We start from the raw sequence: 23,037 nt of genomic DNA on the forward strand, positions 1-23,037 counted from the left end.
CAATAATCTTGTTTTATTTCCCAGGTTCTAGCCGTTTTCCAGTCCTCATCTACTTACTTTTTCTTAGTTGTTCATTCTGACGCAAAATCAAACCAAAAATATGAGCTATTCCTTCTTTTTCAGATACTGGCTTACAGGTTAAAAGCAAATTTTTGATTTTTTTTTCTAGAACTAGTGTAAGAAATGTTGCTTTTAAAACTTCTAATTTATGTTCATTTTGGTTAACTTAATCAGTGTTACTACAACCAATTCTACTTAATCATCTCTTGCACTATCAATTCCACACGAGCATGGACAAGAACATGAATTTAACTATTACTGGAGGGCCCCACTAAATACATAGCTTATGCTCATATGTGTATATAAGCACATCCTGAGTGATTAATGTGGGTGGGGAAGCCCTGTGGCCCTACTGGACTGTAAATGTGCTTTCCTGTGTTTCCACAATCATTTCTTATTGATAATGGATTTCAGTGGAAGATGGTTTTATGATAGAGAAAACACTTTCCTACTGAGAAACTAGCCATTAAATAATAGTGACTTTGCTGGGTTGTTTTTGGAATGTTGATTGTGAATAGCATTCAAAATTGTAATATAACAAAATTATAGTCTAACTTTTCAGTCACAAGCAGGCCTACTAAATCCAGCATATTGGCAGGCAGGAAGTGTGCACGCATTTCCAGACAGGAAGTGTAAACACTTTTCCAGGCAGAATTGTGTCTTCTAGCATATTGGAAAAGGACTAAAATAGTCACCCATTGCCTATCCCTAAAAGAAGCATTTTCCTCGACAAATGAAGCCTTCTTGATACCCAAATGTAAAGCTGGTTTTAACGCAGTAATGATATTATACCATTAATTAAATTTGATCTTGAGGAGGTGGAATATTTTTCTGGTTCACTTTAAGATTACCTAAACAAGAAAATAAAATGGACAAAGGTACAGAAATAAGTCTAGTTTATTTCTCACTGTATATGGCTGAATACTCACTGTCCAGCCACTGCTGCTATTAAATTCCTGCCAATTTAGTGAGGAAGCTTAATAGTCTTCCACACTCTCTGATCCTAAGAATAGCTTTGAAAACCTCTGATAATGAACTCATGTAACCTGAGTCAAAACTACTTCAGTATTGTTTAGAATACAAAATGTGAATTGATATAAGTCCAATTTACTCACCACAGAATATTGAACTTGATAACAAAAGGACAGCATGTTTATCTATATCCAATCATCTCTAGCTGTTTTTTTTCATTCTCAAATTCCTAGATTGAAATTAGCTAGATGCATGAGTCATCACAGGGTCGTGGGAATTTGGCAGCTAAATTAGTAATTATGCACTTGGTTTCATTTGATGAATATACAGATGGTATACAATGCCATTTCTAATTCCTGTGGTTTCATTTTAGGAAGGTGTATTGGATGGATTCTTCGCAAATTCCTTGCAGGAAACCTGGAGTACACACGAAACAGAAATCATGCTTGTATTCTCACTGTTGAATAGTTCAAAGATATATATATTTTGCTTCATTCTTTATTTAGGTGCATTTGATAACTTGGCGACCATGTATGACTAGTTCAGGGCCAAGATTTAGGCACTAGAAAATCTTTAAATTAGCAAAAGTCAGGATATCTGGTGACCTTCATGGTCATAAGATCCATGCTGTGGAATGTTCTTCAGACACCAATTTAGAAACTCATACAAATCTTATCTATTGTCGTGCTGGTGTGAAAACTCTTTTGGACGGATAATAAGAACACACAGCTTGAGCCTGACAGGACAACTAAAATGGTGCCCGTGGCAATTAAGAATTTTTCTTTGGAACTGAAAAAGCCGTAATGATAGTAATTTATGTACCTTTTTAGATAATTGCCAGGTATTTTAAGATACACAAAAAAGTATAAGCTGCTTTCCTTACAAAAACCACTTATTATGATAAACACCATTAAAAATAACACTTCAAATGGAAAAAAGCAACATACCACAGATGCTGAAAATCGAAAATAAAAACAGAAGATGTTGGAAGTACTTGGCAGGTCAGGTAGCATCTGTAGAAAGACAAAACCTTTTACCATGACTGGGGAAAGTTAGAGGTAAAACATGTTTGAATCTGCGGAGGAGGCGGGGAGGCAGAGAAATAAGAAATGGTGTGGAGATTGGGAGAAAATGAATGGTACAGGTGGCTGTAGAGGTGGTAAGAAGGTGGTAAATTACAAAAGGAAAGCCTGAGGAAGGTGTAAATGGGAGATGAATGAAATCAGAAATTACCTGAAGAGATGAGGGAAAATGCTGAATGCCGGAATTGTGAGATACAAGACTGGAATGGCTAATTATCCAAATTGTTGAATTTGATGTTCAGTCTGGAAGGCAGCCATCATGCCTGGCAGGGTATGAGCTGGTGCTCCTTGAGCTTATGTTAGAACTCTGGAGGAAGCAAAAGCAGAGAGGTCAGAATGGGAGTGGAACTGATAACTTAAGTTGACAGGCAACAAGAAACTCAGAATCATGCTTGTGGACTAAATGCAGTTGTTCTGCAAATCTACTTTTGTCATCCAATTTGCATTTGGTTTCCCCTATGTAGAGGACACCACGTCATGAGCCCTGAATGCAGTAAATTGGAAGGACCGCATGAATTGCTGCTTCACCTGAAAAGAGTGTTTGAAGCCCTGGACAGTGGAATGGAAGGAGATATCAACAGGTATTGCACCTCTGCTTTACAGAACATCTCTGTTCCATTTACAAGGGTGACTCTAACCTTCCAGTTGCTTGCAGTTTCCAATATCTTCTGTTTCTATTATAAACTTCAAACATATTTTCATAAAAAGGATTGAGAATGTGGAAAATCTCCTCCAGGGAACAAATTGCAAGGTAGTATGAAAAGCAGAAATATTTAACATTTTACATTCAAAACTAATGTTTCAAATGCTGAACAGAACATCAATTTCTCCAAAAATTAACTTCAAACTACCTGACATATACAGGACTTGCATATTGATAAGTAAACACTAGATGGTCCCCTGTTGGGAGGAAGCACATTGTAGCAATTACACATCCCTTGTAGTACTTATGTTATTCTTTGACAGGAATGTACCAGAGGGTCTAGAAATAAAAGCAATCTGTTACTACTACAACTAACTGAACGGATATTCAGACTTAACACTGGTGACAAGAATAAAGCACAGGATATTGTGAACGTGATTGACTGTTGGACTTTATGCACAGGCATAAAGTGGTCTTTGTCGCCATTGCTCTTTTGTTCATTACATCAGTAATAATTGGAGAAACTGGTAAATATAAAAGAAAGCGCAGAATTTCAAAAGTGTAAAGAGGCCACTTGGTTAATTGAATCCTTACTGCCTCTACGTAAAAGTGATGCACCTCGTCCCATTTCGCTGCCCTCTCCAAGAGCTGGCAAATTCTTTCCTTTCAGGTGCATACTTAGCTCCATCTGGAATGCAACAACCTGCCTCTTCTCCCACCCCTAGCAGTGCATTCCAGATGCTGACCACTCACTGTGTGAAAAAAAGCTTTTCTTATGTCACCTTCAGTTCCTTTGCCAATCACTTTCATTCTACATCCCCTGGCCCTTGATCTGTCTGTGAAAGGTAACAATGTAACTCCATCTTCTGTATGCTTACCCATAGTCATTTTGAATATCTCTTCCAGAATTCTTCACAATCTCCTTCCTTCCAAGAAGACAACCCAACTTCTCCAGTAATTAAAGCAGGGCATGTTGGGAATACACATCAGATCAGGCATCATCGAGAGAGAGAGAGAGAGAGAGAGAGAGAGAGAGAGAGAGAGAGAAATAATGTTTATAGTTAATGATCTTTCCCATCTTCTCTCAAGTATTTGCAGACCTTCATCCCTGGAATTATTTTAGTAACTCTCTTCTGCACCTTCTCTAATGCCTTTACAACTTTCCTGAGCATGGCACTTTGTACTGACACAACATTGCAGTTGCGTCTGAAAATGATTTGTAAAGGTTCAGATCGATGCCTCTACTTATAAAGCCAGGAAGTCTTCTAACCACTTTCTCAACACAACGTGCCACTTTCAATGAATAATGAACGGGCCTATCTGTCCTTGTTCACTTTTAAAAATGTACCCTCTAGACTTTATTAACTCTTCTTATTCTTCCTACCAAAATGTAACAGTGCCTTTCTCAGCATTAAATTTCATCTGCCATCTATCGACCACCCTGTCTTTATCTCCTTGAAGTATATTACTAACTTCCTCACAGTTGACCACAGTTTCAAATTTTATGTCATCTGCACACTTGGAAACTGAACTCTGTACACTTAAGTCCAAGTCCTAAATATTAAGAAAAGCAGTGGTCGTAGTACTGACACTAAATACCCACTGTCTGCTTCTCTCCAACTCAAAACAAAAACAATCGTTCACTACTGTTTCCTATTTCTTAGGCAATATCCCAAGCCTGCTGCTTGATGACAAACATGTTATGCAGGCACGGTAGTGTAGAGGTTAGCGTAACACTTTACAGCGCCAGTGACCCTGGTTCAAATCCGGCCACTGTCTGTAAGGAATTTGTACGTTCTCCCCGTGTCTGCATGGGTTTCCTCCGGGTGCTCCAGTTTCCTCCCATATTCCAAAGACGTACAGGTTAGGAAGTTGTGGGCATGCTATGTTGGCACTGGAAGCATGGTGACACTTGCGGGCTGCCCCCAGAACACTCTATACAAAAAGATGTATTTCACTGTGTGTTTCGATGTACACATGACTAATAAAGACATCTTGTCTTACCTTATCAAACTCCATTTGAAAGTTTGTATATACGACAACATTTGTATTTCCCTCATCAACCCTCTCTATTACTTCACCAAAAAAAGCTCGTTATTTAGACAGAATTCAGCTTCAGCAAAGCCATCCTGGCTTTTTCTAATTAATTCACACTAGTCCAAGTGACTGCTCATTCCAGGCTCAATTGTTGTTTTAAGAATTTTCCCCAGCACTAGGTCAAACTGACTGATCTATATTACTACATTTATCCTTGTACCCGTTATTGAACAAGAATGTAAGTTTTCCATTCTCCATTCCTTAAGTATCATTCTTGATCTTTAGATGTTTGAAACTTTATAGCCCGGAGCTCTGCAATTTCCTCCCTTACTTCCATCAGCAAGGAGCCATCCCATCTGGACCAAGTGATTTATCCACCATAAATGCAGCTAGCCTTTCTAGCACCACTACTTATCAAATACCACCTCATCCAGAATTTCACATATCTTTTCCTTTGCAAAGACTCCAGGAGCATCCTCTTCCTTCCTGAAGGCTAATGTAAAGTCCTCATTCAATACATCAGTCATGGGACTACATCCATGAGTAGATTTTATTTTTGAGTTCTAGTCAGCTCCACCTCTCTTAGAAGCATTTTCCTGACCACATATCAATGAAATATTTTTGGATTTGCTTTAATGTTTTCTACCAATCTTGCCTCATGCTCTCTCTTTGCTTCACTTTGCTCCAGCAGTTTGTTTGCTCTTCTGTGTAATCAGTCTGATTCTAACAACCTGGCAACTTCCAGATGCTCTCTTTCTGCTCTCTTTTACTCTCTACCTTTGTGGTCATCCAGGGAATGGAATGCATATTCTAACAGAACAGAGGCAATGCAAAATTGTCTCCCTGCCTATACAAAAGAGACTGCATTTGAATTTGACATTGGGGATGTAGTAACCTATGTCATCAAAAAGGTTGAAGAAAATTCTTAAAAATTGCTGTACAAGTAAAGGCTTTACTGCACAATTATTTTGGATGCACATTACCAATCCTTGGGAAAATAAATATCCAATTAAAATATGCAAAATAGATGAACTTCTTGACTGCAGTTGCATATAAAGGTGATCGAAGATTGATTTTGAAGCTTACTGTATCATAGCCAAGGGTACATCAGTACAGTGATTATACTATAATCCAGAGGCCCAGACCAATTATCTTGAGACATGAATCTAAATCCCATCACAGATGGACAACAGTTGATTAAATACATCTGGAATAAGAAAATAACTCGTATCAGTATGATATGACCATGAAGTTACAGGTGTTATAGGCAAAGAAAAAGATCTGGTTCACTAATATCCTTTAGGAAAGGAAATCCTCCATCTTTTCTTGGTATGGCCTATATGTGACTCCAGGCAGAAATGTGATCGGACCTTGTTCAATCTCTGAAATTGTTCAGCAAAGCTGCCGGCTGTCAAGTAGACAACTTACACTGACTTATGAGTCCAATTGGGGCCAGTCATTAAAATGCTGGGTTTGCCAGGAGTACTTGCCTCCCAAGTCTACTGCAAGCCTATTTATTGAACTTGAATAGAATGGTTGAAAGACTATTTCCAGAAGTAAAAACACAGGGACTGGAGTTGAATACATCAATGATGATAGTGCAGCGTGTGCCTTCAAGAAAAAGCAGCCAGAATCAATCTGTCTAAAAGGGAAGCAATAGTATCATGAATTTCTCCTTGGTTTATAACTATACTGGCCAAAGACCCAAAACCTGACAATTTGTAAAATATCAGCAAGTTTTTTCATACCCAGATTAACCAATCCCATGACAAAATCTATGGAACCTTACAAACATTGTCCAGGGACAGACTTCACACTATGCCATGCAGACTTTGAAGGGCTTAATTCACCAAATGAAGTAGGAATTCTTGATGATCCTGAAATTGCAGCAGAATTCAGAAGAATAAGAAGCTTCTTGAAAAACTTTGTACTGCAAGTAGCTCATCAGTTAATAACACAGGTGCAAGAGCTACAATTGATACTGAGGAATTGACTGTTACAGCTCTACAGAATGCTTTACTTGATATGCCTAATTGCATAGGTAACAAATCAACCGTATCACAAGATTTGCGCTCCTAATTCAGATTCCAAATTCTCCAAGGCATTCTGACAGTGTTGAAACCAAACTTGTGACGTTCCCGTGGTTCCTGTTAGCCTCAGCTCACTGTTGTCAGTCCCCATTAGCGATATCAGCAAAGGTCAAGGAAACATCCAAACAACTTGGACATTGGTAATTATGCAAGAACACAAGAAAATAGGAACAGCAGTAGGCCACCAAGCCCCTCGAGCCTGCCCTACCATTCAATATGATCATGGCTGATCTATGCTGGCCTTAACTCCTCTTCATGCCAGTTACGGATGTAGGTCATCATTGCCAATAAAGTTCTCACCAGCATAACTCACTTTTCTTCTGTATTTATCATGACAGTGTATTACTTTGCTTAGCTGTTAGCCAACCGTTCACAGAGATGATTACTTTCACCTTGTAATGCAGAAAGTTGAAGTGTGATTTATGGTACTTCATATGTTAATGTAAGACTAAAGTTCCCTCACAGGAGTAAGAATGTTGTTCTAATTGCACTTCTCTTGCATTACATTTGTTATTCTTTGACAGAAATATTCTATGTAGCCTGGGATTTCTAAATTATACGAAAGCTATACAAATAGTTGCTTGGACTTAACACTATCCAGCTTCTGAAACAGGAACGTGTTAAGTCCAAGCAACTATTTGTATAGCTTTCGTATGGAACAGAAATGGACCCTGCTCCTAAGTATCGGATGGTTTGTGCTACTGATTGCAATATGGTGTATGTGGATGATACAGAATGAAAGGGGCAACATAAAAGCCATTGCACTCCTCCAGTGATTATAAGAAGAGTAAAGAGAAATGCCTAATGGCTTTCAAATGCTGCCTTTAGAAACAGTCAGAATAAAATAGGTAGGTAGGAGCGGGGAATCCAAAATCATCTGAATAACTGCAGCCCTAACTTAATCAACATTAAAACTAATTATTTATTTGCTTTTATCCAATACATATAATTAATGTATTGTTATACACCAAACTACAGGCCATCCCCGGGTTATGAACGCCTGACTTATGGATACCCCATGCTTACAAGAACTCTCATAATATTATTAAATTCAAAAGTCCAACATACATTCATAAGATAAAATAAGGTAAGATATAAGATATGATACCTTTATTAGTCACATGTACATCAAAACACACAGTGAAATGCATCTTTTGCAGAGGGTGCTCTGGGGGCAGCCTGCAAGTGTCGCCACGCTTCTGGTGCCAGCATAGCATGCCCACAACTTCCTAACCCGTACATATTTGGAATGTGGGAGGAAACCCGAGCACCCAGAGGAAACCCACGCAGACACAGGTAGGACGTACAAAATCCTTACAGACAGCGGCTGGACTTGAACCTGGGTCGCTGGCGCTGTAAAGTGTAACGCTAACCGCTACACTACCGTGCCTGCTCCTAAAAATACACCATGGCACTGTGCTTCTCTCGGCGGACTGCATGTCAAGATGTCAGTTGGTGCTCACATCTTCCTACAATCCACCGAGGGAAACCCCGCTACATTCATTCCTACAAATGGCAGAACTAGTTTCCTCTTTCTCTCCACTTTTAGTGATTGTTTTTTCTTATCAGTCTTGTCTGTTTTTGATGCCTGGAGTGATTTTTATGTATTTTCTGACTTATGGACAAAATCAACTTATGGAAGTCTACAAAAAAAGAACCCATTCATTACCTGGGAATGGCCTGTATATGAATATGTTCGATAAGTGTATACAAATATTACGAAGAATTCTAGAATTCTGTTGATATATATTATATACTTTAGTACTTTATCACTGTCAGGCTATTTAGTGTAGACACAAGAGAGACTGCAGATGCTGGAACTCTGGAGCAATGCACACAAAATGCTGGAGGAACTCAGCAGGCCAGACAGCATCTATGGAGGGAAATGAACAGTCGACATCAATCCTGATGAAGGGTCTCGGCCCGAAACGTCAACTGTTCATTTCCCTCCATAGATGCTGCCTGACCTGCTGAGTTCCTTCAGCATTTCATGTGTGTTGGGCCACTTAGTGTGTTCCTCGCAGCACCACAGATCGTCTTTCAGTCATAATTAGTCCAACAGTGACCCCTCTACCTTGCCTCACAATCCACCCACTCCTGAGTCTTACCCAAGGACAAGTGTATCAGGTTGCCTGGAATTATATATATTCATTGGGTGAGCCACCTGATGGGGTGGTGTGTGCTGGAACCAATGCCTTGCCATCCATTGTCCTCCATCTTCAGACCAAGGATTCTTTCCTGCATCGATTTAGTCTTCAAGAAAAGTGTCCAGTAATTTCTAGACCATAAAGTGATCTCTACTGCTCAACAAATACATTACCTGTGGAGCAGACTCTTTGGGCCGAATGGCCAATTTCTGCTCCTATATCCTATATCTTATTACCTAGGCACTCAACCATGCCATCAGTGAACCCAGATGTACAAGATTTCACAAAAGGTTGACATTGTTCTGTTCCAATTAACGTTATTGTTGTAAAATGCTCTCCTGAAAATGAAAAACAAAGCTTACTGATGGAAAGGTCATACAGCCTGCACATTGAGCTAAGACTACTGAACCAAGGTGCATTCTCTTTTAAGTCATGATCTTTTGGTGGGCTACTGATCTGCCTTCTTAATGCTGGTCATCAACACTGACAGCTTACAAACAGTCCGCAAATATAAACAAAATCTCTTTAACATATCTCAACAGTCAATGCAACTAATGTCCAACTATTCATACAGTTTGAATTGGCAAGTGGTCCACCTTGAATGTTTCTGTGAGAGAAATCAAAATGGATATTGGAGTGAAGCCCTGCCTTTATCACTTTCTTGGCTAGTGGCCTGAAAATAACATTCCATCCAATGCCTAACACCAGCTTTGTAATGACTGTGAAATCCTTGAGTTGGTGCCAATTAGAATATTTTATTGCATTGCTTTGGAGCTATAATTTACATTCACACAGGATTTACCGATATCTGGGGAAAGACGTACTTGGCCATTTCGTGCACCAGCTGTCCTCAATGTGCATTCCTTCTCAGGGTATAAATCATGACAGATGCAGAAATAAACCCTTCTTTACTCTGATTACATCTTCTTTACTCTGTATACATCTCTACTTCAATTTCAAAGAAGTGGACCTATCTGCATAAATAAAGTGAACCTAAGTCTTGCTACCTAGCATAATGCAAGAACCTTATAGTGGTACTGTTAATAAGACCATACATATGCAGAAGAGAACTGAAATCAAAAGAAAATAAAACGAGCCAGGTTGTACATTAACTGTTTAATTGGTTCATTTTGTACTCCAGGTGAAATTTGATTGCTCTTGCCATGATTTGAGATGGTAGGGAGTGGTGAATAATCTGTTTCTCCTAAATAATAGTTATTGATTCAACAAAGCTGGGAAGTAGCTAGAAGCTCTACGGAGTTAAATAACCTGTACACACCTGCCATTGAACCTCACAGATGAAGGGTGAGACCTTGGGCAGATACTAGGAGTTCCACAAGGACTTATCAAATGACATCCTACTAAGCCAAGAATCAACAAGAAAAACTGCAGATACCAGAAATCTGAAATAAAAACATAAAATGCTGGGAACACTCAGCAAGTGTCTCTGAGGAAGGATCCCAGAACTGAAATGTTAACTGTTTCTCCTTCCTCCAAACATTCCTGCATCCTCACCACAAAATTCAGCGTCAGGAGTTTGCAAAGGAACATCTAAACAAGCCTGATGCATTTTGGAAACAAGTCCTGTGGACTGATGAAGTTAAAATAGAACTTTTTGGCCGCAATGAGCAAAGGTATGTTTGGAGAAAAAAGGATGCAGAATTTCATGAAAAGAACACCTCTCCAACTGATAAGCATGGGGGTGGATCGATCATGCTTTGGGCTTGTGTTGCAGCCAGTGGCACAGGGAACATTTCACTGGTAGAGGGAAGAATGAATTCAATTAAATACCAGCAAGTTCTGGAAGCAAACATCACACTGTCTGTAAAAAAAGCTGAAGATGAAAAGAGGATGGCTTCTACAACAGGATAACAATCCTAAACACACCTTAAAATCCACAATGGACTACCTCTAGAGGCACAAGCTGAAGGTTTTGCCATGGCCCTCACAGTCCCCCGACCTAAACGTCATCAAAAATCTGTGGATAGACCTCAAAAGAGCAGTGCATGCAAGACGGCCCAAGAATCTCACAGAACTAGAAGCCTTCTGCAAGGAAGAATGGGTGAAAATCCCTCAAAGAAGAATTGAAAGACTCTTAGCTGGCTACAGAAAGTGTTTACAAGCTGTGATACTTGCCAAAGGGGACGTTACTAAGTACTGACCATGCAGGGTGCCCAAACTTTTGCTTCGGGCCCTTTTCCTTTTTTGTTATTTTGAAACTGTAAAAGATGGAAATAAAAACGTAATCTTGCTTAAAATCTTAAAGAAACGTGTCATCTTTAACTTTATGCCTTTTGGAAATCAGGTCATCTTTTACTCGCTTAGCTATTCACAGTAACAGAAATTTTGACCAGGGGTGCACAAACTTTTGCAGGCCACTGTACATGCAATGTGCGGGTGCAGTAAAAGTTCACCTCCTGGGATGACAGGTTTGTCCAATGAGGAGAAGTTGAGCCTATGGAGTTGAGAGAAATGAGAGAAGATGTCATTGAAACTATTCGAATTCTTATGGGGCTTGACAGGGCCGATGCAGGGATGATATTTCCCTTGGTTGGGATGTCGAGAACCAGGGTCACAGTTGCAAAATGATGGGAGAAATGAGCTGAAATTTCTTTATCCAGTGGGTAGTAAACCTTTGGAATTCTCTACTCAAAGTGCGATGGAGACTAAGTTGCTCAGTATATTCGAGAAAGAAGTCAGTAGATTTTTATATATTAGGGGAGTCAAGAGATAGCAGGTTATTGCAGTTGAATGGCCTCTGTGTGCTTTTATTTCTTATGTTATCAGAACATTATAGACTCAAAGTCTGACTGTGTTTTCCCCAGTTCACCAGGCTGCTTCTACACAGGTCTTTATGATCAAAGTAATGACATATTGAACAGTGCATCATTTATTATGAAAGTTTAACTTGAGGTTACTCTCACTGGGAGCAACACAATGTGACCACTTATCTGATCTGCACTACAGGAACAACAGGAGCAGGAATAGGCCCTTTGGCCCCTTGAGCCTGCTCTGTCATATGATCATGACTGTTCCAACCATGGCCTGAATACCACTTTCCTGCTCTCCATATACCCTTGATTCCCAAGTAGCTTAAATGTCCATCAGTCTTCACCTCGAATATATTCAATGACTCCATCTCCACGACTCTCTGAGATTGAAAATAACAGAGATTTATGACTCTCTGAGTGAAGAAATTTCTCCTTGTCTCTATCTGAAATGGGTGGTCTCTTATTCAGCAACTATGTTCCCTAGGTCTGGATAAACCCCCAAGGGGAAATATCCTCTCAGCATCCTCTCTATCAATCTCCCTCAGTTCAATAAGATCACCTCTCATTCTTCTAGATTCCAATGAGTGGGGACCTAATCTGTTCAACTTTTCTTCCTATATCAGCAACTTCCTCCCAAGAACCCAAGGAACATTCTACGCACTGCCTCCAGTGTAAGTGTGTCCTTCCCTAAATATAGAGATCAAAAGTCTACTCAGTAGTCCAGAACTAAACTAGTGTGCAGGTGCAGTCTTGCCAGTGGCCTGTAAAACTTCCCTACTTTTATACCCAATTCCCCTTCCAATAAAGGCCAACATTCCATAGCCTTCCCAATTACTTCCTCTACCTGCATGTGTTTCATTTCATAAGACTCCAAATCAATTTGTATTGTAATATTTTCTCACCTTACTCCATTAAGTTAATAATTATTGTTTTCATTCTTCCTGCAAAGTGGATAACCTCACATTTTGCTGCATTATATTGGATCTAGTAACTGCTTGCCGACTCACTTGATCTATCTATCTCCATTTGCAGGCCCTTTGTATCCTCCTCAGAGCTTTTTAAGCCACCTAACTTTGTATCATCAGCAAATTTGGCTACATTACACTTAGTCCCTTCATCCATGTCATCAATAAAGATTGTAAAGACCCAGCACTGATCCCTGTGGCACCCTACTAGTTACTGATTGCTAATCTGAAAATACCAATTTACTCTGACTCTCTATTTTCTATTAATTAAGCACTCTCCTATCCATACTACCCCTGCATTCTTGTGTATTGTATCAGGGAAACTAATAATTAGATATTCACAAGATGCAAAAAAGCATCTTGTTCTACAAATAGATGTGTGTCAACACATTACAATGAACATTTAAGTTTGATACATAGGGATGGAAGTTCAATCTCTGGCACGTGCATCAAACAGGCAATATAGTTGCTCTATGCTCGGTGCTCTGTTTCTTTAAATTCAGTACGACTTAATTCCAGAAGCAGTTTACAATGCACACCCTCTACTGCATTGCCCATTTAACACAAGCGACTGAGGTTACATCTCTACCTGGTGGACTCTGAATAAAGAGATTAGAGCATAAAATTGTGCTCCAGTGCCATTTAGAGTGGGAGCTGCAGTATGGGAGATGGGATGTTATTTTGAGGCTCCATTGTTTGTCTGGAATGATTAGAAAAATTCCAAAGGCAGTGCATCAAGGAAATACAGAGTTGTTCTCAGTGCCCTGGCTAATATTTGTCCTTCATCCAATATTTCAAATAGAACAATTTTCAAGTCTTTATCATGTTACTGCTTGTATTTCCCACGACAAAGCAGTGATTACATTTCAGAAGTACTTCACAGACCATGAATTGTTTAGGAGCAACCTGACACCACATAAAAGCAAACATTTCTGTATACTGTATTCTTTCAAAATCAGTAGAGTTTATTTTGAGGTTGAAAACAGTCCTCTGATGATAAACCTGATTAATTGTCTGGCCTTAGCTGACAGTTTTAGTGCTAATTGCTGACGACCATGACATAAAAGTACCTGGAGGAACAAAACTGAAGACCTGCATACTTAGCACTCAAATGCAGAACAATTTTCCTGGAGCGACATGGACAATCTGCACACCAAATGTGTGTAAAGCACTAACATACAGCAGTATGTATCAGATTTATTTTTAATTCCTCTTTTCAGGATGTGGGTCTTGCTCTCAAGGATGGTATTTGTAGGTTTTTTTTGCTCCATATTCCAGTATCTGCCGTCTCTTGTGTCTCCAGCCACCGTTTTGAACCGTTGCAGATGTACCTGTATCCTGGAGTTCCAGGATACAGACACAGAGGTAATGAAGAAAGAGTGATATATTTTTAAGTAAGGATTTTATGTGATTTGGCATGATACCTGTTGCCTTTGTCGTTCTTGGTGGCAAAGACTGCAGGTTTGGAAGGTGCTGTCAAAGTAGCCTGGGTGAGTAACTGCAATGTATTTTGTAGACCGTATGCACTGCAGTCACTGTGTGCTAGTGGATGAGAGAATGAATGCTTTCAGTGATATTTGGGCTCATAATCAAGTGGGTTGCATTGTCCTGAATGGTTTCAAACTTCTCAGATGTTTTGGGAGCTATATCTGTCCGGGCAAGTGGGGAGTATTTAAATCACAATTCTGACTTGTGCATTGTAGATGGTGGAAAGGCTTTGGGATGTTAAAGTGTGAGTCATTGTATTGATCTTGTAACCACTGTATTAATGTGGCTGGTCCATTTAAGTTTCTGATCAATGGTGAACCCTAGGATGTTGATGGTGGGGGACATGGCAATGGTAATACCAGTGAAAATCAAGGGTTGGTGATTGCCCTTAATCTTCTTGGAGATGGTCTGCACCTGGCACTTTTCACTATCAACCCATACCTGAATGTTGTCTGGATCTTGCTGCATACAGTCAGGAGTTGCATGTACTGAGGACTTGCAAATGGAATTCAATATTGATCATTCATGAGCAAGCATCCCCATCCTGAACTTAAGTTGAAAGGACTGTCATCGAAGAAGCAACTGAAGATAGACTGGCCGAAGATACTGCTCTGAGGAACTCCTGCAGGGACGATTGACCTCCAACATCCACAACCATCTTTCTTTCTGCAAGGTATGACTCTAACCATAGGAGTGTTGTCCCTTTGATGCCTAACTACTTCAGTCTTACTTCTTGATGTCACACTTAGTCAAATGCTGCCTTGCTGTCAAGAACAGTCACTCTCACCTTACCTCTGGAATGTTTGGACTGAGGCTGTGTTGAAGCCGAGAACAGAGCTGAAACTCAAACTGCCATTGATGAAGAAGGAAGGATGGAGGGAGGAGAACACAGAGGCAACTAATGTGGCAGATAAGGGAGGTTGCTGAAGAACTCCTGTTCCTCAGAAGTGTAATGATTTGTTATGGACATTCACTTTAAGAGCTAACTCACAAAGATTCTTCTCAGTAACTGCACCACCATCAGCATCATAACCTCAGTGGACAGCATTAGCTATCTAACTGCACATTGGCATTCAAACAATCCATAATACAGCATCTCTTATGGGATCAACATGATTCTCAGATACAACTCTTCCACAATAGGAAGGATATCAGTTTAAGGTCAGAGGAGGAAAGTTTAAGGGAGATGTCAGAAATAGGTTTTTTACACTGAGAATGGTGGGTGCCTGGAACGCGCTGCCAGGAGTGGTGGAAGAGGCTGATACAATAGGAACATTTAAAAGACTCTTGGATAGGCACATGGGTGTAAGAAAAATGGAGGATTATGGGCTGTGTAGGAGGGAAGGGTTAGATTGATCATGGAGTAGGTGTTTATATAGGTCTGCACAACATCGTGGGCTGAAGGGCCTGTACTGTGTTGTGCTGTTCTATGTTCTATGAACCACACCCAGATAAACGAAATATCACTTTTCCAGGAAAAGATGGTGTATAACTAGTGCAAGCAAGATCTGACAGAAGAGGGGAAGCATGACCCTGTGAGATCGCTTTACCAAGGGGAAACTGTACACAGGAGGGAGGAGGGAAGCCACAGATTTTTCAACACTGAAATGAGCAATTCTACACTGGGAAAAATAACTCCATGTGGGTGTTGACTTTTAAAGGAAAAGATAGTTTCTGAACAGTCAGGAGGAACAGCATGTGCAAATCGATAGTGGTTATCAGGCAACCCCTTGAGGATCTCCTGCTTTAGAGTATTCTACATTCCATAAGCTCTGTTGAGAATCCTTTCAACTATGTTATTTACAAAACTACACAGTAATTCTGAAATCCCCATCTCTGTTGTACACCACTGAAAGTCCTTCCACGACAATATCTTAATTCAAAATTCCATTAGGAAAACTCAAAGGGAAGCAGCCTATTCTAAACAGTTCATCTATAAACATTGCCTTGCTGGCAGCTGGAATCAAGTTCACAATGCAGTAAACATCACGGGGTGGGGGTGAGTGCCAGTGGGAACTCTCCGGCTTGTCTTCTCTAACATCAGCAGGACTGCAGAAACCTTGGAAAACAGCCATTATTCTGGGGTTTCTGTAGGTCTTCTGTTAAAACTACAATAGGAAAGCTCCTCTAGAAATTCATCACTTACAACTCTCCAGAGCACAGCACCAGTCTATTCAATTTGCACAGAGTCACCGAGTCACAGAGTCATATAGCAGGGAACCAAGCTCTTCGGCCCACTGAATCTTCACTGACCATTAAGCACCCATTTACACCAATCTTATGGTAATCCTATTTTATTCTCCCCACATTCCCATCAACTCCCCCAGATTCTACCACTCATATACCCACCAGGAGCAATTTACAGTGGCTCATTAGCCCATCAATGTTTTAGAGACTCTTCATTTGAAAAAAATTCAGCCAAGCAATCAGTGATATCATAAAGCCGGTGTCTCATTATTTTCTCTTCTGTTTACCAAGCAGCAGTAATACTCCATAGGAGCATTTCAAAAACCTTTGTTTCTGTCTACTGCAAGGTTCCAATTGATGGTATGAGTCATTATCCCAAGATAACTCAGGCTTGAGGATAGTACACTATTTTCAGTGACTATTTTATTCATGCAATGTTTGTCTGAGTTATGAGCAAAATCAGTGAAATAAAACTAAAAATAAATGAAAACTCTTACTGTTTTAAACAGTAAAGAATTGATCCATACAGGCGTTGATCTTCCAGGCAGGAAAATGATGTGAATATAAAGAGAATATTATATCCTCAACAGAACATGTATTTAACAGTGAAGATTGTATAATGTGTAAATTCAGTTAAAAAATGTAAATACAACAAAATGAACAGAAAATCCATGATCAGGATAGATCATCCATGATCCTGCTAGGTGCATTCCAGTCAACTTGTTATTTCACCTTCATCTGCACAATTTTGCTAAATTAATATTCAAAAATAATTTATATTATTAATGAGCCTAGAGTACAGTAAAACATTCTAAGACATTTTGCAGGTGCATTAGCAGGTAAAAATTGGCACAAGCTGCATGAGTGGTTAATTAGGACAGGCGATCAAAAGCTTGATCGAGGTGGTGCATTTAAGCAGAGTCCAAAAGGAGGGGAGAGAGACAAAGACGCAAGGAAGTTTAGGGAGAGAATTCAGGAATAGGATAATTAAAGCACAGCCACCAATAGACTGGCAAAGAAAATTAGGGATGAAAAGAGACCAAAATTAGAGGAATGTTCTTGGGTCTAGAGAAGGTATAGAGATGGGAGAGGCAAGGTCATGGAGGGATCTGAAAACTCAAATTATGATTTCAGCATCTGGCCATGCCATCTTCTCGTAGTTACCATTGGGCAAAAGTTTCAGAAACCTGAAGTCCCACACCATCAGGTTCAAGAACAGCCTTCCCTTCAACCATTCAGTTCTTGAACCAACCAGCACAACCCTAATCATTATAGTTTAGCAACACTATGACTACTTTGATCACTTTGCACTAAAATGGACTTTGTTTCTTTTTTGTTGTAATTCTGTTCTTTCTTGTAAAAATTGGGTATGATTTATGTTTTTCTTGTGAATGCTGCTTATATGATGCTATGTGCCTGTGATGCCGCTGCAAGTAAGTCGTTCATTGTACCTGTGCATACATGAACTTGTGCATATGACAATAAACTCGACTTTGACTGTGACACCACAGCTGAATTTCATGTTTTCTAAGGCCAGAATGTGAGAAGTGAGAGGTGAATGGGGCTTGGAGTAAGTCAGAATTTGGGCAGCAGTGTTGGAAGAGCCTGAAGATACAAATTGTCATCATACTCTTTATTTATTATGTGGAAATAGATTGCTCAGCCAAACCAATGCTAAACATGATGTTTATCATATCCACAAGCAGTAAGTAGCCTTAATCTCATGTGTCAAATCATTTCATGTATCCTTGCACCTTTTCCCTAATTAAAGATGTGGTATCTTGTTCAAGCATTAACTGCAGTTATACTTTCGAAAGCCTTTTAACTCTCTGTCTAAATGAATGTTTCTCTTTTCTAAATCCTTTAGAATTAATTTTATAATCACGTACATGCATTCTGTTAAACCACTGAAAACAAATGTTCCCATCCATCCTGTGCTATCTTTTCATGGAGTCTATCATTGACCAAAAATTTAACAGGATCAGTCAAATAAATATTGTGGCAACAAGAGCAGATCAAGGCCTCTCACAAGGCATAAATTGGAAATGCGATGCAATATTCTCCAGCTATATGGATAAGCGTACCTCTAGTAATGGTTTCAAGTAGCTTAACACCATCCGAGATAAAGCAACACATTGATCCTGTGGTAACCTGGCCATAGGATATTACTTTGTGCCTATTATCTTCAGCTACATCACCAATACAACCTTACTACATCATAAGGTTCCCAGCTGAAGCAAGACTTGCACAATATCTTGGGCTGAGAAGTTAGAAGGGAACAAACATGGAACCACATATGTCTATCATTGACTATCTCCAACAAGAGGAAGCTTAGTCAACTCCCCTTGACATTCAGAAATATTACTATCATTGAATGCTTCAACATCAACACCCAGGATATCATAGTTGACCAGAAACTTGGATAAGTCACATAATATTGTGGCTGCAAGTGCAGATCAGGAGATAGGGATCCACTGGAAAGTGACTTACCTCAAAGACTGCACACTACTCACAAGGCACAAATTAGGAGTGTGATGGAAGATGCTTCAAGTACCTTGGTGGCTGCATCTCCAACAACACCAAAGAAGCTTGCCACCATCCATGACAATGCTGTCCATGCTTGCCACCCTATTCACCACTTTAAACATTCACTCTCCCCATCACTGACACAATGTGGTTGCAGAATGTCCCATATAGAAGATGCACTGTGGCAACTCACTAAGTTTTCTTTGACTGCATCTCTCCAAGTGGCATCCAGAAAGACAAGGACAAGTAATTCCTGACCAATAGAACTGAACATGGACTGCAGCACTTCAAGACCAAGGCAAACTGCCACCTTCTCAAGGTCAACAAATACTGACATTCTCAGTTGCACGCACATCCCATGAATGAAAAAAATAATTTTGTCAATAATCTGATGAAAGCATCTCTCATTTTTTCAAGATTTCCTTTGTATTTTTACTTTTTCTTGCCAGATATCACTATCGACTCTATATTAAACCCTTTCCATTACTGCAGCATCTTTCATATAATAGGGAGGCACAACTGTACATGGTACTCCAGCTGTGAGCTTAAAGGTTTTATTTAGATTCACTATTATATGCCAATTTTTAACCTAAACTTATGGCCATGCAATGCTTGAGATAATGTTGTTTTAATGTCTTCTGAAGCCAAACCAATCACACAGCCCTTCCCAAATCTGCTTCCACCAAATTGAACCATCCAATGGCTATTCACATTGAATTCCAACATGTGTCTTTTGGTCAATTCAACCTGTTTTGGAATATCCTCCTTGGGACACTAGATTATTTACACTACCTTTGATTTTAATATCACCTGTAAATTGAGGTATTGTTCCCTCCAACCCATCAATCAAATCATTTGTGGTCCCAGAACAGAACTCTGGAGAACTGCCGTCTTCAAAATTTAGTTTCAAGTGGATTAAAGGAAATGATTCCCTTTTGAGTCAATAAACAAAATCAGTGCTGATTCCTTTATCTTTGCCATGATGCTGTTCTTCCAGCCTGAATTTTCAGGGTTCCTTAGTCTTCCTGAACATGTTTTACTCCTAATCTTTCAATATCAGCACTTCCACTCTAGTATACATAGTCGTTTGTTCTGCCTTCAGTTGCTGAACATAAAATTTTAACTTTATGCCTACATTTGTGAGCTCTTGGAAATATTTTTTATTACCATTGTTTGTTACTGCTCAACTTACTCCAGATGTAAACAGTTTCAATAGTCTGTTGATCTGTGAGTGAAAGATTAATCCCAATTTGCCATCATTGTTATATATATTTTTTCAAAGCTCTGGTTCCTTCCCTAATATTTGGTTTTACAGGCCATTCCCATAACCAAATCCTCACTGGGCTCGAGTTTGCCCAATACTTGGAGCAAGCCGAGAGTAAACAGAAAACCACCACTGCTCTGATTGAATTTACTGCTAATCTCAAATGGACTAAAAGGGGATCCCTCATCACTAGAAGGCTGCAAACTAAGCCACTGGTCGTAGAGTCATACAGCACAGAAACAGGTCCACACTCATTCATCAAGCATCTATTTTTAGTAATCATACTCCAATCCCATTTTATTCACTCCACCTGCCCCTCAGATGTCTTGGTGGGCATAAAGGTTGTTAAATCCCAAGGGCATAATTAGATGTATCCTTGACTGCTCTGGGAGGCAAGGAAGGAGAGGTGAAATGCCAGATGACAGGAAGGCAGCAAATTGGTACGCTTATTCAAGAAAGGTAGCAGGGATAAGCCAGGTAATTATTGGCCAGTTAGTCTAATGTCAGTGGTAGGGAAATTATTGGAAAAAAAATCTGAGGTGTAGGATTAATCTACATTTGGAAAGGAAGGGATTGATTAGGGTTAGTCAGCATGGAATTGTTAGTGGGAGATCCTGTTAACTGAGTATTTTGAAGAGGTAACTAAATAGATTAATGAGGGCAGTCTGGTTAATGTGGCTTACATGGAATTCTGTAAGGTCTTTGACAAGTTCTCACATGGAAGGCTAGTCCAAAAGGTTAAAGCCAATGGGATCTGAAGTAAATTGGCAAATTAGATCCAGGAACGGCTGGGTAACAGAAACAGAGGGTGACGGTAGAGGGTTGCTTTTGTGATTGGATGCCTGTGACTAACAATGAAGGACAGGGATTGGTGCTGGGACCCTTGCTGTTTGTTATGTACAGTAATAACTTATGTGTAACAACCTTAGTAAGTTTGCTGATGTCACAAAAATTGGTGGTGTTGTTGACAGTGAGGAAGGTAATCTTGGGCTACAGAATGATATTGATTAGCTGGTAAATTGGGCAGAGTAATGGCAGATGGAATTCAATCTTAATGAATGTGATGCATTTTGGGGTGCTAATAAGGTAAGAACATACACAATGAATGATAGGTCCCTGAGAAGTATTGAGATACAAAGGACCTTGGTGTACTAGTCCAAACATCTCTGAAGGTGGCAGCACAGGCAGACAGGGTGGTGAAGAACGGATCAGGGATACTTACCTTCAATAGCTGAGGCACAGAATATAAGCACAGGGAGGTCTTGGTACAACGTTACAAAATATTGTTTAGGCCACAGCAGGAATATTGTGCACAGTTATTATCATCACATGATGGGAAGGATGTGATTGCACTGGGGAGAATGCAGAGGAGATTCACCAGGATGTTGCCTTGGATGGAATGTTTCAGTTGTGAGGAGAGACTGGATAGGTTGGGCTTGTTTTCCTTGGAGTGGAGGAAACTGAGGGGGATCTGATAGAGGTATACAAAATTATGAGGCATTGATAGGGTAGGTAGTAAGAAAGAGTTCCCCATGTCTGAGGTGTCTAAGACCAGAAGACATAGGTTTAAAATGAGGAGTAAAAGGTTTAGAGGGGATCTGAGGAAGAATATTTTTTTCACCCACAGAATGGTTGAAATCTGGAATGTGTTGCCTGAGAAGGTCATGAAAGCAGGTACTCTCACAACATTTAAGAAGCATCCGGACAGGACTTGAATCGTTAAGGCATAGTGGGCTATGGACCAGGTACTGGAAAATGGGATTAGTGTAGATAGGTGCTTGATGATCAGCATAGCCATGAAGGGCCAAAAGGCCTGTGTCTGTACTGTAGAGTTCCATGACTATACTCTGTTCTACCAGTCACCTACACGACAGTGGCCAATTAACTTAATTGAAATATGGTAGGAAACTAGAAAGCAAAGAGAAAACCCATACAGTCACAGCTAGAAAGTGCAAATTCCAGACAGACAGCACAGAAGGTCAGGAATGAACCTGGGTTGCTGGAGCAATGAGGCAGCAGCTCTACTAACATTATTGTGGTTAAGACTTTAAATCACCAGATTTATTAACTGGTAGATAATTAATTCAGACAGCCAACAGGAGGACATCCAAGGGCTAACCTCGGCTGAATCCAGAACATAAATGCAAGAGATAAATTGGAAATGTCTACAACTATCTTTAGCCCAGAGTGACTCATGGAAAATTCCATTCACTCTCCTCCTATTAGATGCTGCTGACTTTCCAATGTGGTCCACTCCACAGGACAATAAGCAGCTGGGTGTGATGGGGACAATGAAGGCCACAGCTATATGTGCTCAATTGTTATATGTTGAATTTGGTTCACCTGGCCTGTCTCCCACACAACAGCTTCTTCCTTTCCACCATCAGATTTCTGAAATGATCCATGGACACTACCTCATTATACCTTTTTTTTGCACTGTGTATTTATTTTTGTAATTTACAATTTTTTTATGTCTTTGCACTGTACTGCTGCCACAAAACAACAAATTTCACGTCATATGTCAGTGATAATAAATCTGATTCTGATCTTATTCTTTCTCAACCCCTCCTCCCACCCCTTTCCTCCCTTACTCCTTTCCACCCCCACTCTCCTGTTCTCCTGCTACCCAACTTTTCCCCAACTCTCTTCCTCACTATGCCTCCTGCCCTCCCTACCAACTCCCTCACAGCAACCCCAACCCATCAGCCCCCACCTCCTCACACCCTCCCAAAACTCCAGCTACTTCAGGGGATAAAAATACCAGCATTTACCTAACAGCATGGCAAGTTACCCAGGTGCTTCCTA

Source organism: Pristis pectinata, chromosome 22, assembly GCF_009764475.1.
Source record: "Pristis pectinata isolate sPriPec2 chromosome 22, sPriPec2.1.pri, whole genome shotgun sequence".
NCBI classification, from domain to species: Eukaryota; Metazoa; Chordata; class Chondrichthyes; order Rhinopristiformes; family Pristidae; genus Pristis; species Pristis pectinata.